General features: G+C 28.1%; 1 protein-coding gene across 1 annotated transcript in view; it reads right to left on the bottom strand.

The window, feature by feature from the left end:
• LOC105837344 (myosin-IIIb) overlaps nt 1–7,298 on the bottom strand; it is a 30,585-nt gene extending 23,287 nt beyond the window's left edge. The window contains exon 1 of the mRNA XM_012682031.3: nt 6,298–7,298. The gene's annotated coding sequence lies outside the window, so the exon portion shown is untranslated. The remainder of the gene's footprint in view (nt 1–6,297) is intronic.
• Between the last annotated feature and the right edge of the window lie 9,371 nt (nt 7,299–16,669).

The raw sequence follows: 16,669 nt of genomic DNA, 5'->3' as shown, positions 1-16,669 counted from the left end.
TAATACTCAAAATAAATGATAATTATTGACTACTTTAATACTCTCCAGTATTACATTTTTATAAGTCACGTTTTGAATATGAGAAAAAGAGAGCGAGAGAGAGAGAGAGAGAGAGAGAGAGAGAGAGAGAGAGAGAGAGAGAGAGAGAGAGAGAGAGAGAGAGAGAAAGTAAAGTGAGCAGCTTATTCTATTTTGTCATATAACAAGATGCGAGAAATTTTTTTTAAGATATAATTATAAGTGAAACACGTACAATTTAGGCTAAAAGTATTAAGTATTCTCAATTTAAGTACAATTTTTAACTTTTTAATATTATTATTTGTAACAATTTTTATATTTTCATATTTTATTGTTGTCTTTTCTAAAAAAATACAAAATGAAAAACATTCAAATAAGATCTGTTAACTTTTCCTTAAGAACAAAAATAAATAAAAATATTTAAAGTGTCTTGCCAAACGAAAGACATAATAGGTATTTATTTGTATTTGTTGAGGATAAGTACAAAAATTAACAGTATTGAGTTTATAGAACATTTGAGGGATTTGACGCTTAAAATAGAAGTGTTTTAAACACTAAAAATGATGGAATTTGTTTTTAAAAAACGGCGTCTCAGATGTTTTATAAACCAACCAATTTTTTATTTATCGTCAACAATTGCATGCGTCTTTTAAAATGTGTCGAATGATTTTATCTGATTTTCGGAATTTATTGCTGATACTTGTAGTTGTAGCTTCTTTGTTTTTTAAAAATAAGTTTTATGAAATCGCAATACATTCGTATATATGACCAAACTCAACCTCTGTGTTTTCCTTTTTACAAACGTGCAGTTGACGTTGCTTTGAAAACGGCACTATTTGAAGCATGTAAGGATATACTAAAAAGTGTGACTCTCACTTGACATACAACAGATTCGAAACGCTAGAAATTAAATCAGGACGGACAAAGAAGGATATTACTATGTCGAGGAAAACTTGTCGTTGAGGGCGAACAAAGTGTGGGAGTAATTAGTTTAAAAGAAAGTTAAATATCCACAGAGGGGGCAGAGGTAATAATCATCAAGAATATTCAGAGCCGAACGGCCATGTCATAGATTATTGACTTCAGTTTCTTTCTCCGTGCTTTACATCTTTCTCCTATCATTTATTAAAATGTATGTTAACATTTTGTGAAATTTAAATTTTCTCTTTAGTTCAGTTGTCAGTTATTCTATATTAAATTTATATAAATTTTTGTTTTAAATGAATTTTAATTGTTTGACGACATAAATTCAAATCTGGATTTACATATTATAAAAATAACAGTTGTTTCCCATTGTACTTTTTTGATAATTAAATAAAGATGCATTACATACTTATTTTTTAAATAATGAAAAAATATTATTAAAAAGAGTAGATTGTTCTATATTGTGTTTAAATATGTATAAAAAATTTAATTTTCTATCTAAATTAAAATTATTTTAAGAAGTAGAAATATGTCTTTTAGAAACATAATAATTAGATAATGAAAAAAAAAGTTTTTTTTTAATATAAATATTTTAAATATTTAAGATGAATTTATATAAAGTTTTATTGCAAAGATTGTTTTATAAATAAATAAAATTTACCTATTTTTTATTTACAAAACAACTAAGCTCAAAATTGTAGCGAAATTTTGTATAAATCACACTTCTGAATATCTAAAGTTTTTACTTAAAAAATTGAGATTTTTGTTATTATTTTTCAAATTTTAGCATTGTGACAAAAAAGAATAAATAAAGTAAATAAAATGTATTGTTTAATAAAAATAAAATGTTATACATAATTTCATCTGTATAGTTGTTTAAAATATAAATGTTGTAAAAAGATGGTTGTAATATGTTCTTAAAAAAGGGAATTAATTTTATATTGAAATTTGTGGCTTTATCTTGAATTTCTCAATTTTGTGGCATTTTGCGTAACATTAAACTCGCAATTATAAAATTATTTTGTGAAAATTGAGGCACTGGGACAAAAATGTTGTTACTTTGACTAAATTTTCCAACTAAATTAAATTAAATTTGTCTATTCAAGTATTTATATGTATACTTCAATTAACTATATAAAAACTTGAATTAAAATTTGTGCATTTAAGTTAAATGCATAAATTCTTAAACTGACAAAATTTTAATTTATTTGGAAAATTTTGTTAAGTCAACAATTTTTTTTTTTCAGTGTGAGACCTCTACAGCGAAATCAATCTTGTCGAGGAAATGGAAATGCACTTCCCGAGTGCAACGGTGCGCGAGAAAAAAGTCATGTAACAGTATCCGCTGTTACATTGTACCGTACTGAATACTATTATTTTTACGATGCGTTTGTGCCTCCTCCTTTCATAACTCACGTAGGGAAAGTAACGAAAAATCTTACATGCAAGTCAGCATGCAGTTAAACAAGTACGCAAACAACAACATTGAGCGTAAGATACAATAATTTACAGACGAATGAAAAAAATGCGACGGCGGAGAAGGAGAAAATGAGTTCAGAGACTAAAAATACAATTGAGGATAGTTACTTCTCGCATGATCGTCTGACGAAATCATTTCTTACCGTTGAAACAATCAAATTGCGTTTTTTTCATGCTTCCTGTGATGCAATTATTTTTTTACAATTGCATGTTTTGTATAAAAAAAAACTTGTGTACGTATTATTAAACTTTTTTTAAACTTAAACTATGTTTAGTCTCATATTATTTTTATTACTTTTTTTAAGATCACAAGATCACTGCAGTTATGAGTAAAGTAAAATAACGAGATATACAAATTTTCTCTGAATAAATTATTTTTAGCTTAGAATAGACTTAGAAAAGCAGCAGTTATATACAGATTCTTCGTGGATGATGATAATTATGGATTTAGACGTACTACGCCGAGAATATTGCTTCCTCGAAAGTTGCTCACATAACTCGCATGTAACAGATATTTGATTAGCCGTGTTACCGGCGCTACGCGAGGATGTGTTTGGTAAAGTGCGCCTCTCGCTCGGTTCATTTAATTATCTACCTATACGTACCCTGTAATCTTGATTATGCGTGCAATTTTGCGGATACGCGACACTTGTGAAAGTAGGAGGAAAATTTCGATGTCACATCTCGTGTGCAATCAAAAGTGCAGATCGTACGCAGGATGTGTCATTAAAATTGAACGTGGGTACAACAATAAGAGAACTATTGCAGATCGGTAGTGTAAATGTGAGAAGAGCTCCAGACAGATTGGTAAAGACGACCTTGAAGAATCACGTAATAGACGCGAATGACGGCGGTGCAGACTGATGAGCAGACGAACATACGTTGCTCTTGGATGTGACGAAAGATTCCCTCTCGTGATTTACGGAACTCGCGTGACCGCCGTTCATATAACTGGTTTGTATCGGTTATTACCATCTACGTGGAAACATTGATGTTACTGTATATGCGGCAAGAAGTTGCCGAGAAAGTTTTGCGAGCGTTTCGATGCCCTTCGCCGTGAGCAGTCTTACGTTCCAAAAAAGTGCCCGTGACTTTCCTTGCGCGTTGAATGCAAGGTGCAAGGTGTCTCCCAAGCAAGTGTTCCATTTAGGATTTATGTGTTACATTTTAACATATTACCAAAAATTTAAACGTTTTGTTTTATTTTTACGTTTGAATATCAAGTAAACTTTATACACAATTCTTTTATTAATTTAACCCTGCGTTAGGCGCAATATTTTTTTATCCACGAATCGCAATGTACATCACAAATATACTAATTTTTCCTATAATTTTCCTGTATTTTTTAAAACAACTTTTTAAAATTTATATTTGATTGATAAATCTTACATTAAGCTTTATAAAACGGTAGAAAACAAATGACAAATATTAGAATAAACAAAAAAAATGGTTGCGTTTTTGTTACCGTGTGAAAACAACGACGCGTATTATAGCTTGAATGCATATCCAATAAATATTGCGCCTAACACAGAGTTAAAAGGTTAGTTAATTTACTTTTTTTTACTCTCGACTTTTATGTAAAATTTTGTATTTATTTGCAAATTTGATGACAGAATAGCATTATATATACAAATTAAATCAATTTTTTTACACACATTAATAAAACTTTAATAAATATTTATATTAAGATTTATTTGAGATTCACTTTGGCCTGTTTCAATTAACATAGATTAACTTTAATTTTGATTTAACTTACTATTTATCTTTTCCTAATTTTTGGAGATTTAAAGTTAATCGGACCTTACTCGTTTGAAAGTTAAGTTTATATGAAATAAGGTCATTTTTTGTATATATGTCATCATCAATAAATTTTTCATTAATTTTTCTTTTGCAGCTAATTTTAGAATCAAAATTCAGGTATCAGCGTTAAAAATTCTTTCGTTGATTCAAAGAAAAGTTAAAGGCTCGCAGTTTTTAAATTTCAAGTGAATTTGATTTGCGAGAAATAAATGTTTGAATGCTTCTATGAAATGTTTTTTTGATCTCCGTTATCTTATTGATGCTAAAATGAATTTTTGTGATTCATTGCTATTACTGAAAATGATAATGTTATAATACCTCGATAAGAATTCCTGATAAACATCTGAGAATTGACAGTTCTTTTATTATAACCGATGTAACGTCAAGTCGCGTTTTTTACGGTTGATGATTCGCTTTCTATTAAAATATATTTACAATTTAGATCACAAGTCTTTTAATACAATGGACTTGGAAATGCATAAGATTCTTTGCATTAATATTTGTTTTTCTTTAACCATATGTTATTTTCCTAGTATTAATAGTCATTTTTTATGTTATTTGATTGGATAAATATTATTTGTAATTGCTGCATTAAAATTTATAGCATAAAGTACGGCGGTAATAGAGAATATAATGTTCTCGTGCATAATTCAACAGTAATTGTGCACAGTATGTAAATCAATATAATTAGTGTATTGAAAATAGATGACATGCACACTGCTGCGAAATAATTAAATAATTTTATTGTTAAATTTGATAATGAGTTGTTATACGATTTACTCGCTAGTTGTTTACGTATGTTGAGAATAAAAATGTTTAATATTTAGTTTTAATCTTTGCACTAGTTTTATTTTTATGTATTTATAAACACCGAACACGGAGAACATTCTGGGTCAACGTGACCCTGTGCACTTTTCATCTGCTGTCATTTAAAGACAATTAATTCGATTTCTGTCAAAAAATTCTGAGATAACTTTAAACATTTTAGAATAAATTTATTTAGTTTAAAAATTTAATTAAAATTATTAACATAGTTAAAAAAATTTGCAAAGAAGAAGAAATTTTTTTTCAAAATTTTTTGCTTTTGTTGTTTTGCTTGTTACTTTTCTTAGGCCCGTCATTTTTAACTTTGAACAAAGTCAAATTGACTCAGCGTGTTTTCCGAGAGTTAATATATTTATATGTAAAATAATTAGAGAAATTATATTTTGTGAATAACATTATATAATTCATTGATCTATTAAAAAAAAGTTATTAATTGTCTAAATTTTTCGACTTGATTAAATTTTTAAATTCAAGTATTTTAGATATATAATTAAATATATAAATACTTGAATTGAAGTTTAAACATTTTGTGTATTAAATAACTATTAAATATATAAATTCTTGAACTGGAAAATTTTAATTTAGTTGAAAGATTCAGTCAAATCAACAACACTTTTTTTTAGTATGGTAATAGTTTTTAAATGACTTTGAAAGATTAATTTTCTTCAAAACTGATTTTACCATTATTTGTTTCCCCTTGGGCCATACAGTTTTTGGCTGGAATATTTTTTGGGAAAGCATTATTTTTTTATTGAAATTTTTTCATTCTCTCGTTCATGAAAATTCAATCTTTCTTTTCAATCATTTATAATTACTTCGGAAACTATTACATGCTTCATACATGTATAGCACACGCTTCTGTATTTAGAAACAACTTGTATTTATACACACGAAATAGGTGCCGAGATTACTATTGACAATAACAAGTGTTGTCTTAATAAATATCACTTATTTTTTGTTATTATCATCAGTTTTATGACACCAAAATTGTTTGTTTATTTTCATGTAGAATAATTTGTGCACAAATACATCACAAATATTTTAAATAATCATGGGTATTGTACAGAGTATTTATATATTATACTGAAATATTTGTACATATAGTATAATATATGTTATATTATTATATATTCTTAAGAAAAAGTACTTCGCTCATATTTACTATTCAAATTAATACAAATAATATGATTAATATTTAAAATCTCATGAAAATAACACAACATCCTTCAAATTACAGTTGACATTACTCACGTGTGATCCGCTGATACAATTTCTAGAAGAAATTAATAGCGAAGAGTAGGAAAAAAAAAGTGCAGCGCTGTTCGGTCGGTCCCGACGAGTGAGCACAATAAGAAAAATGCAGGTAATACACACGCAAGAAATTGTCGCAACGCAATAAACGGACCAGGTTGTAAATTCACTCGCGTGTCACGTGCACGGGAAAACAGTCGCGTTAGAATCGGCGAGCTCACCGCGCGGTACTTTGGCGCCGAGAGGCCGACTGTTTGACCAGCTGATTGTAAAATACTGTGGAACCGTATCAACTGGCGAGGAGCGCGGTTGCACGAGTGCCCGGCGTCTTCAACGTGACGCCGGTCGCGTTCGAAGGGAACCGCGTTGGCAGCCCCTCTCTCCAGTTCGCTTCGCCGTAGGTCTTCGCCCGCGGTCTTTCGCGCCTCTTCTCTCTTCCGGGAGTAGCAGTCGGATTATTCCTCATCGCAATCCTCCTCATGGCAGTCACGGACGCTAACAATCGTCGCGCGTCGAGTCCCGGTTTGTCAAATCGATTCGCTGAAATCATCATTGCGATTCATTGCTTCGTCAGTGGAGTACATTTATCTTTAAGGACGTATATATCGCATCTTAAAGTATTGTCACAAATTTAAAAATTTCATGGATTGTTTTATTATTATGTTTAAATATCTATAAAATTTGGACCATAATTCTCTAGTCGTTTTAAAAGTTATTTAATCTTTTATTTACTTTTGATTTTTTTGTCCTATATCCAAAATTTTGAAACCATGTCTTATAGCAAAATTATTTGAAAAATGAGATGAAGAAGCAGCATTACGAATTAAATCAATTTGTTATGTATACTAATAAAATTCTAATAAATGTATGCAAAAGTTCCATTTAAATCCACTTTCTCGTTAAAAGTTATTTACTTAGCAAAATAGAACTATTTTCGCTGCATAAGTTATTATAAGTCTATTTTTTCTTTTTTACAGCTGATTTTAGGATTAAAATTTGGATATTTACTAATTAAAATTTTTTGTTTGTTAATCGGCAAAAAGAAAAAAAAAGTTTATTTTTTCTGCAGACTTCTTCAGTTTTTAAATTTATATAATGTTCTTTCATCTGTTATTATAAAGTAATATTCTTAATATTTTACCACGTCAAAAATTTACAGTTTTTATACGCAGAGTTTTCCCGGTTACTTATATTTTCTTTTGTTTGACAGCCGGATAAAAATAAGATTAGAAATGCATGTGATATATGTAGAATGATCGAAAGTTTCAAAGACGATGCTCGCGCATGTCTATCTGCCGTTAAACAACTCGTAGTGCGCAAAATCGACGTCTATCTTCAAAGAAGATCACGGAGTTGATCGCATAACGTTCATTAATCACTAAGGAAAGTGTTGGCTGACTGATTAGGCATCGTTCGCATAATGTAGCTAACAACAGTCTCGGGATTCATTCTCACTTCGATTTATATTTCTCTTATCATCTTTCAATACATATATCATAGATGCGCGTTACGATCGCATCGGTCGATCTTAAGATTAGCTTTCACTCGTCCATTATTTTTATATTCACAATTTTATTATAAACAGCATCGAATATCGATCAAAACATATACGAATAGAAACATTAAACAATAGCATTGAAGATGTATCACACTCATTTTTACAATGTTAATATTTATATTTCAAGTAAACTAAATACAAGTAAAAGTTGTGTAAATGTATTCTATTTTTATTAAGCGATATATTTCACAGTTTACTTACTTAATTTGTTATTATTTTTTATTCTTATAATATTACATTTTTTAAGATTAAGATAATAAGGCTGAAGATAACTAAGACAAGATAATCAATTTTTTAAACAAATAACAAAATACTAATTTTTATAAATACTTTAAATATTTAAGATAATACATGCAAACTTTTATTGTAATTTGGAACTTAATCATTTTACAAGTAAATAAATAAATAATTTTTATCTATAAAACAACTCTTTATATTGCAGTTATTTTGCATAAATTATCTTGAATACTTAAAGTTCTTATATAAAAACTTTAGTTAAGCATTATTTCTTAAGAAGATTCTGTAGTTTAAAAAAGAAGAAAAATTATATGGCTTTTTATTCATATATAGTATATCTTTTAACTAATAAATAATAAATAAAGTTTAAGCAGTTAATATAATTTATTATTTAAAAATATTTATATACAATATTGATAAATATATTAACGGAAAAATTGAAAAAGAATTGTTTATAATAATCGCTTAATGGTAGTAATAAATGACATTATTATATTTTTACTAGTGTAACGTCATATTTAAAGAAAATTGTATAATTTATGAATATTTCATAAAATATACTTAATTTTTTAAATTCTCATATTTTGTTTACTATTAAATTATATCAAACTATCTAAAATATAAGAATTTATAAAACTATAAGAAGTAATGAAATTTAAATAACATTTATGAATTAAAGAAAAGAAATTTCATTGTGTAACCGTTTTGTGTAAGAGAATGAAATATTAATAAATTATACAATTCTCGTAAATATTTTCTTTAAATATGGCATCACGCTAGTGAAAATATTGTAACGTTGCTTATTGATACATTTAAATCATTATTATAAACAATCCTTTTTATATTTTTTTACATAAATGCTTATTAATATCATAAAAAATATTTTTAAATAACAAATTATTGATTAAATTTTGAAGATATAAATGGAAAAAGCTCTGATAATGTTAAAAACTTTGAACACTACTGTTCTAAGGCCTTTTCATTATTAATAGAGACTACAACTGTGTCAGGATACACAATAAAATATCAGTTATGTGCATCCGTGTCACACAATTAAGTATAATTTTTAGTCGTTATCCAATTCGAAAAATTACATGTAATTGTGTGATGCGGATGCACATAACTAACATTTTATTGTGTAATAATTGACATTATTATTATCTTAGTAAATAACAAAAAAGTTTTAGAACGATAATATTTGAAGCTTTCACATTACCAGATTACTTTTTATTATTATATGCATAACAATAAAAACTTTTTCAAGTATTCATTAAATCTATGTTTAAAATAATGAAAAAATATATATTGTTTTATAAAACATTTGAAAGTAAGAGAAAAATATGATGACAATTTTCTATTTGAATCAAAAGTTATTTTAGTAAAAAGTAGAAATATGTAAAAGTTTAAATTTTTTATATAAAAATTTTTAATATTTAAAATGATTTATTATATGTAAAGCTTTATGTAGAGAGTTATATTATAAATAGATAAAATTTACTTATTTATAAAATAATTAAGTTTTTAAAATCGAGATTGTTATTATTGTTCTTAAGTATTAAAATAGTAAAGTATTATATATATAATAGTATTTTATAGTATTATAATAATACAAATAATAACAAATAAAGTGAGTAAAGTATAAAACGTGTTGTTTAATAAAAATAGAATGTTATATTAAATACAACTTTCATATATATACAATTATTTAAGATATAAATATTAACATATTAAAAGAAATGAATACAATACACGTTTAAAATAGTAACTAAAAATATCTGCGCAAGCATTCGTATACAGAGCTTTTAGCGACGTCGTTAACGCAATAAACTTTCATTATTCACTTCACACGATCGAAGTACTTTTTTCGCCAGCATTTTTTCAAAGGTCGCGCGAACGGCGGATGTGCGTTCATGGAAGCGTAGAAGCGCGGCCGATAAGCGAGATAACGTTCCTTCAGCTCGACGTCACAGTCGGATAAGTCAGAGCTCAGCGATGCGTGATAAGTACTCGCTTTACTCGTCGTACTCCTCTCGCTGACATCCCCGGGACGACATATGTACGCGTTCGTAGATAACGAGCATACGGATATGTATAGGCTGGAGCAGAAAGCGGCTATCTACTACAAATGACTCAACCGGAGGATCAAACGGTATCGATACATTTATACTCACGTGATCGACGTTTTGATAACATTTGTTAAACGCCACTTCATAAATGAATGTCATCTTTAGTCTCGTCTATCAGCAGGGGGATATTAAAACGGTTACTGATGTCTGAAATTATTACCAAGCCGCATGTAACGTTGTACCATGTTGAAATTTAGTACATGTTTACAAAGTTAGTTAATAACAATGCCTTTATGCATTTATGCGTTTAGCGGATCTGACGTAGTTTCGTATGTTCGTGAACAAACAAGTAACTTTTCGTATGAATAGACGGCTAAGTTAAGATTATACGTTAAACTACCCACATTGATAACTGTTAATGTAATTAAGTCATCTTTGCTCATTTGACATAGCCAAAATTACAAAGGCGGAAAATAGGTTAAATTATGATTAGAATTAATGTGTTAGTAAGTTTGTTTAAATATTATTTCGAATTTATTTATGTAAAATGTGCATGCGTATGTTCAAGCGTCAAAAGTTTTCCTAAGTTATAATTAGTTGAAAAATTAGTTTTTTATCGGTTAACATGAACAGGTAAGGGATGGAACTGTATATACTTTAATTAATTTTAAGTAGAATTGGTTTTACTTTAATGACTGAACTTTAAATTGAAAATTTGAAGCTTATAATTACAAAGATACATAACGTTTTGATTAAAAATTCCAGTACAGAATGACAGAAATTAATATTTTATTCATAGAAAAAAATTGACTTTAAATTAAAAGAAGTCTTTTATAAAATAAAAGTCGCAAATTGCGACATATTCTATACCTACATATGTATACATATAATATATAATTTGATTCAAAGTTAAAGTTCTAAAATTAATTTTTAAAATCAACATTAAAACAAAAATTATTGTAGAAGTTAAATTTAACGTATTTTCCAATAATTCCGCAATAAACAAATATAATATTATCTGTTGATAGTACAGTACACTAACCAACGAGCGATAATTGGTATTAAAGAGATTTCTTATTTAGTTAACAATATTATTGCACAGCACATAAAAATGGCGCAATTATTGCGAAGGTAATACATACATGTTTAATAATTTTTGGAAATATTGATAACATACACAATATATAAATATATTTTCATTTGTACGTAATATATAACTCTTAAATAAATTTTAACATGTTAAATGAGATGTAGATAATCTTTTATCACTTGAATTTGTTCTTTTATGTTGCTTATCGGTGATATAACTTATTGATTTTTTTTGGATGCTTTTAAAGATATTTTGCACTTATTAGATGGAGCAAGAAGTCTACTATCAAGCATAAGATTTTGCAGAAATCTACTTTATCACTAATCGAGAAAAAAGCTTGCATATTTTTGAATTACATGTTAATAAAATAACAGTTTTGTTTCTTTTTTCATATTTTTTATATATTTTATTACATAATGTTATATATGCTTAAACATGTATCACGTCTGTAAATTCTTTTAAGTTTTGTTTATTGTCTCAATAATAATAATTAAAAATTATTGTCAATTATGATACAATAATATTTAGTAACCCATTATAAGTAACTCATTTTTATACCGTTATTAATTCTAAAATATTACGGTGGATGAATTTTTACTCAAGTGCTAATTTATTAGTACAGTTTTAGTTATTAAAATTTTGACAATTTAATATTAATAATATTTTTTACATTAAAAATAGTTTAATTATTCTAACACCTTTGCAACCTCTATAAAATAGAAAAAAATGTAAAAAAATAGTTTTTAATTATGTGTGTGAAGTTTTACATTTTGTTTCCAATTTGTCGGAAGTGATATACATCTTTTTGGTTCTTTCATTGTCTCATTTTTATATTTGTTTATTATTAACATTGTATCATTTAGATAATTTAAAATCATTTAGATAAAAGAGAAGATAAATTACATGTAAACACATTTTAAATAAAATAAAGATGATTTTATTTTAAATCAGAATAGTATTAATGTTAAGAAAATATGTGCAGCATTCTATAGGATTAAATGTTAATAACATAAATTGTAATTTTTCTTGAAAAGTAATTCTATTGTCCAGTAAAATAATTATTTAGCAATATGATATAACGATAATGATCGTATAAACAAACTGCAATGCATTAAAGTTGTTATTGACAGTCAATATGGATTCTCGATATTTTTTATAAGTCTATTTATCTCCATAATGAAATATCACAAGCGACCTTACAATCGTTCTTCATATCCGGGGTGTCATCTATATGCTTGGCAAACAGATTTAAGCTGAGTAAACGCATCGCTCACATTCGTTTGATCAAATAATCGTACAGTACAATTCGCATCCATTAGCTTTCATTAAATATCATTAATCACGGTTATGAAAGTGACAGCTTCATTTAATAATTATCCGGGAGCGGTATTGAGGGATTGTAGTTTCGTAGTACGGCATGCTTAAAGCCGGCAAACAACGGAAGCCATTGTTCCCGGTGTATTAGAGATTTACAGGAAAGAAAGTTTGTTTACCTGCGCTATAAGAGCCTCCATTGTTCCATCATTAATTTTAGTAATTATTCTCGGAAACGATAACCGCTTTACTTTAATGGATAATCAAACGTTAGGTATTAATAATTGCATTTTGTTTCCAATTTGTCGGAAGAGATACACATCTTCTTGGTTCCTTCATTGTTTCACTTTTATATTTATTTATTATTAGTGTTGTATCAGGTAAGTAAATTAAAATCATTTATATAAAAGAGAAGATAAATTACACGTAAACACATTTTAGATAAAATAAAGATGATTTTATTTTAAATTTATCTAGATAAAAGTAAAATTATATTATTTTATGTAAATAACTTTAAAATAGCATCGCTGTTTAAGTAAAATAATTTAAGATATCAAAATAATATTTATATTTTTGTATATGTAAACCTTTATTTCTTAAAAGTAAGATTTTTTAAATAATTTTATCTAACAAAAAACCGTTTCCACTTTCGATTTAGGTCAATGCACAAAGAAAAATAAAAAATAAAGAAAAAATATAATAACTCGCATTGTGACAAAGTTTCTAAAGTAAAAGTGTTTAACTTATAATTTTGGGACAATTTTACATTGCGATACTATTTTCTAATTTATACAATTTGTCATCACTTCAAAAATTCTGTTATTTTCTAATCTATACAATTTATCGTTATCACTCCGAAACTTCTGGTAAGATAAATGTTAACTTGGAGATCAAAACTAAGGACATCTTCAAACTCGTTGTTCACATTAACTTAGAATAATTAACTTAAAATAATTTGAAAAAGATAATTCTTCTAAGATAAAGATAGAGATGACACACACACACACGCACACACACTATATAAAATCTAAATAAAACTAATATAAATTTCTTTAATAATTCTAATATATAAATATGTATTTCCTGCGGGCTCTTATATTGAATATAATAATTAGTTGATAAAACGCTCCTAGAGCCAAAGTTGGATAGTACTTGTGAGTCTTTTTTAATTCGACATTGATTTTTGCAAACGATAAATTTCTTTATCTAGATAATTATCTGAATAGTTTTATATAGTAAACATTGTCATTTCCGCCTTGTCAACACGCGATCTAACTTAACATAAAAATGTTCCCTCTTTTGTATAATATTAAACAACCGGTTTTAACTTTTCTAATCGATGGCCACACAACCTGGCAAACATCTGTCTTTGTTTGACTTATGTTGTAGTCATAGATAAGATTAGAAGCTCGGCCATCTGTTGCTAAAATCAATCTTCTATCTAGGATCGTGTTATACGCGTATTTATATGCGGTGTCAACAAAATGTTCAGAAAACATGGGCGTGTTATTTAACTTTGTGTCAATCCAGAACTGAATTGCTTTTTATTGCCCTGTTTTTCCTATCCATCACGTTTTCACGCGGAATTGTTTTCGAACAATATTTGCCGACCAAGTTTTCGACCATTAGCCTTTATGAGTCGTATTGTCTGCACCGAGATCACGGTCGATCATTCTGATGCAAATTGTCGCGATTATCATGTCATGAGGGTAGATCGAAGTTCGTTGATCCCGCAGAAACGATAAATTTCGCTTAGACCCGCAGCTACGGGATCCTAATTTCTCAGCTGGACATCGTCAGTTGTCCTTTTACGAATTCACGTTGCGGGATGCAATAAGTCGACCACCCGTGGACCTGTACGATCTATACGACACGGGAAAGCCCACGTCTTCTTGCTCGGATATACGCAACTCGTACGTCTATAATTGTCACTTACCAATCTATTGTCATTTATCTCATTTTCGTTTTTGTCGAGGAAACAATTACTTCTTGATGATATCGATTGGCGTAAATTTTTTTTTCCAAGTGCGTCACAAGTCATAGGTATTAATTCTACGTTCTTTCATAATGAAATAATTTATATGACGTCCACTTCCATCAGCATCGTTCATTGGTCCGAATAAGCTACGTGACACAGGACAATTTCAGAACGATTTACCCTAAGGGCTTCTCAACTCCGGCGTTCCGGGGTTGAATCATCGGGGGGTAAATTAAAACGAAGACTTATGGAAATGCAAACATTCGTGTCGCCAATAACGATTCCTCTCGCCGAAGACTTAGACTTCAGGGTTACAAGTTAGTGTCAATCAATGAAGACGCGTGAGTAAATTATCAAGTTAATTGCATCTTTTTTTGGTCAAGTCGTGCCTTTTATATTGAAAAAAAAAAAAAAAAAAATGATTATCACTATTAAACAAAACTTCATGATGGCAATGTAATTTGATATCAATATTAAAGTAAATTTTAAAAAAGTGAAGGTAATTCAATGTAAAGACAATTTGAATGCTTGAATTAAATTACAAAATTTGATTATTATAGTTTCTGCTAAAAGATAGATAGATAGATAGATAGAGAAGAGAGAATCTAATTTTAAAAATAATTTTTTCTGTAGTTCTTGTATAGATTCAAACTGTCGAACATGTTCAGATCCATGGAAAATAATTATCTGTTAGAATGTCCCAGAAATTCTAGGTGACAATAATAGTTTTCTAGGTTGTACACTTGCCGCTTCCAATTGTACGCCAACGTACGATTGTTTCGAGAACTCTTATGAACGCTCACGCTTTGTCTTCGTTGGTTGGACGTGTCCTCGTTGAAGATCGAGGAAAAAAATAATTGGACATAAATCCACCCGGTGGCCGATTCGAGGTGGTCATTATGCGGGTCGGAGCGTACGTTCGTCGAGTGCAACGCAAATATAGGCCGCCATACGCGCAACCGTATCTATGGAATATTACTTGAAATATATGACAGACAATAAATGGGCCACGATAAGTGCTGAATAATACAGAAATGGTATCTGTTACATGTAATTGCCTGCGTATTGAGAAAAAGTAGTAAAAAGATGATAAACTCAATCGCTCAAGTTAAACTTTTTTAGATCAATATCTAAAATAAATCATTTTCAACTTATCTGGATTTAAGAACAGAATTTAAGAGTTTCTTACAAAGAAGTCTCTTCTAAGGAAGTTAAATTTTTTAGGAAACAAAGATTTATGTATGTTTAAATTGTTTATTGTATATGAGATAATTCGTTTTCAGGTATATACATATAATAGACATAAAAATTAAGTTTACGTCAATATTTTAAAGCTTTATTAAGAAAACGAATCACGTATTTGTTTGGTTTTTGTGTGTCTAAGGTTATATTTGGATTACTTATTTATCCTGTAATATTTTGTATATTTATCTTTTTTTATAACATTAATAATAATAATAAAAGTAATATACTATTCCAAGTACAAAACAATAATCTTTTATTTACAAAGTTTTGAAAAGTGCTCTTAACAAAAACTTTCTTTTATATTATGTTTTGTATAAACATAATTTTTTGGACATAATAGATATATTATAAGAACAAAGTATTAGATTTTAATTAATATTTTAAGGATGTTTCAGAGAAAAAATAAAAAACCTCTGGACAAGTTTGGTTTTTACGGAAATTTTATACTACATTTATTACCAATTTATATTTATATTTTCCATTTTCTGTTTAATCCTTTAATCCTGTCGGAATAAAATTATTTACAATATGACACTGATAAACAATGATTTAGCGTCATAATTCAAATAGTTTTAAATGACTCTTGTTTGGTTTATATAGAAAACTCTCCAATTATATTAGTTTTGAAATAAATTTCCAGTTTGCTTTTAATATAAATAAATAAATACTTGATATTAAAATGAATTAATAAATATTCCGTGTATCACTAGAAATACTCGGAGCTCTGAAAATATGGATATTTCAAAGAGACATTTACATATTCATCATCTTTTCTCATTTATACGTCTTTTCAATCAATGCACGCTAATGATAAAAAAGAAATCAAAAAGCATATTCTTTGATCTCACCATTTGTGATTTGTGCATAATGTCCGGTTTGAGTGT

The sequence above is a fragment of the Monomorium pharaonis genome, chromosome 6, assembly GCF_013373865.1.
Source record: "Monomorium pharaonis isolate MP-MQ-018 chromosome 6, ASM1337386v2, whole genome shotgun sequence".
Lineage (NCBI taxonomy): Eukaryota > Metazoa > Arthropoda > Insecta > Hymenoptera > Formicidae > Monomorium > Monomorium pharaonis.
This window is presented reverse-complemented; position numbering and strand designations above follow the sequence as displayed.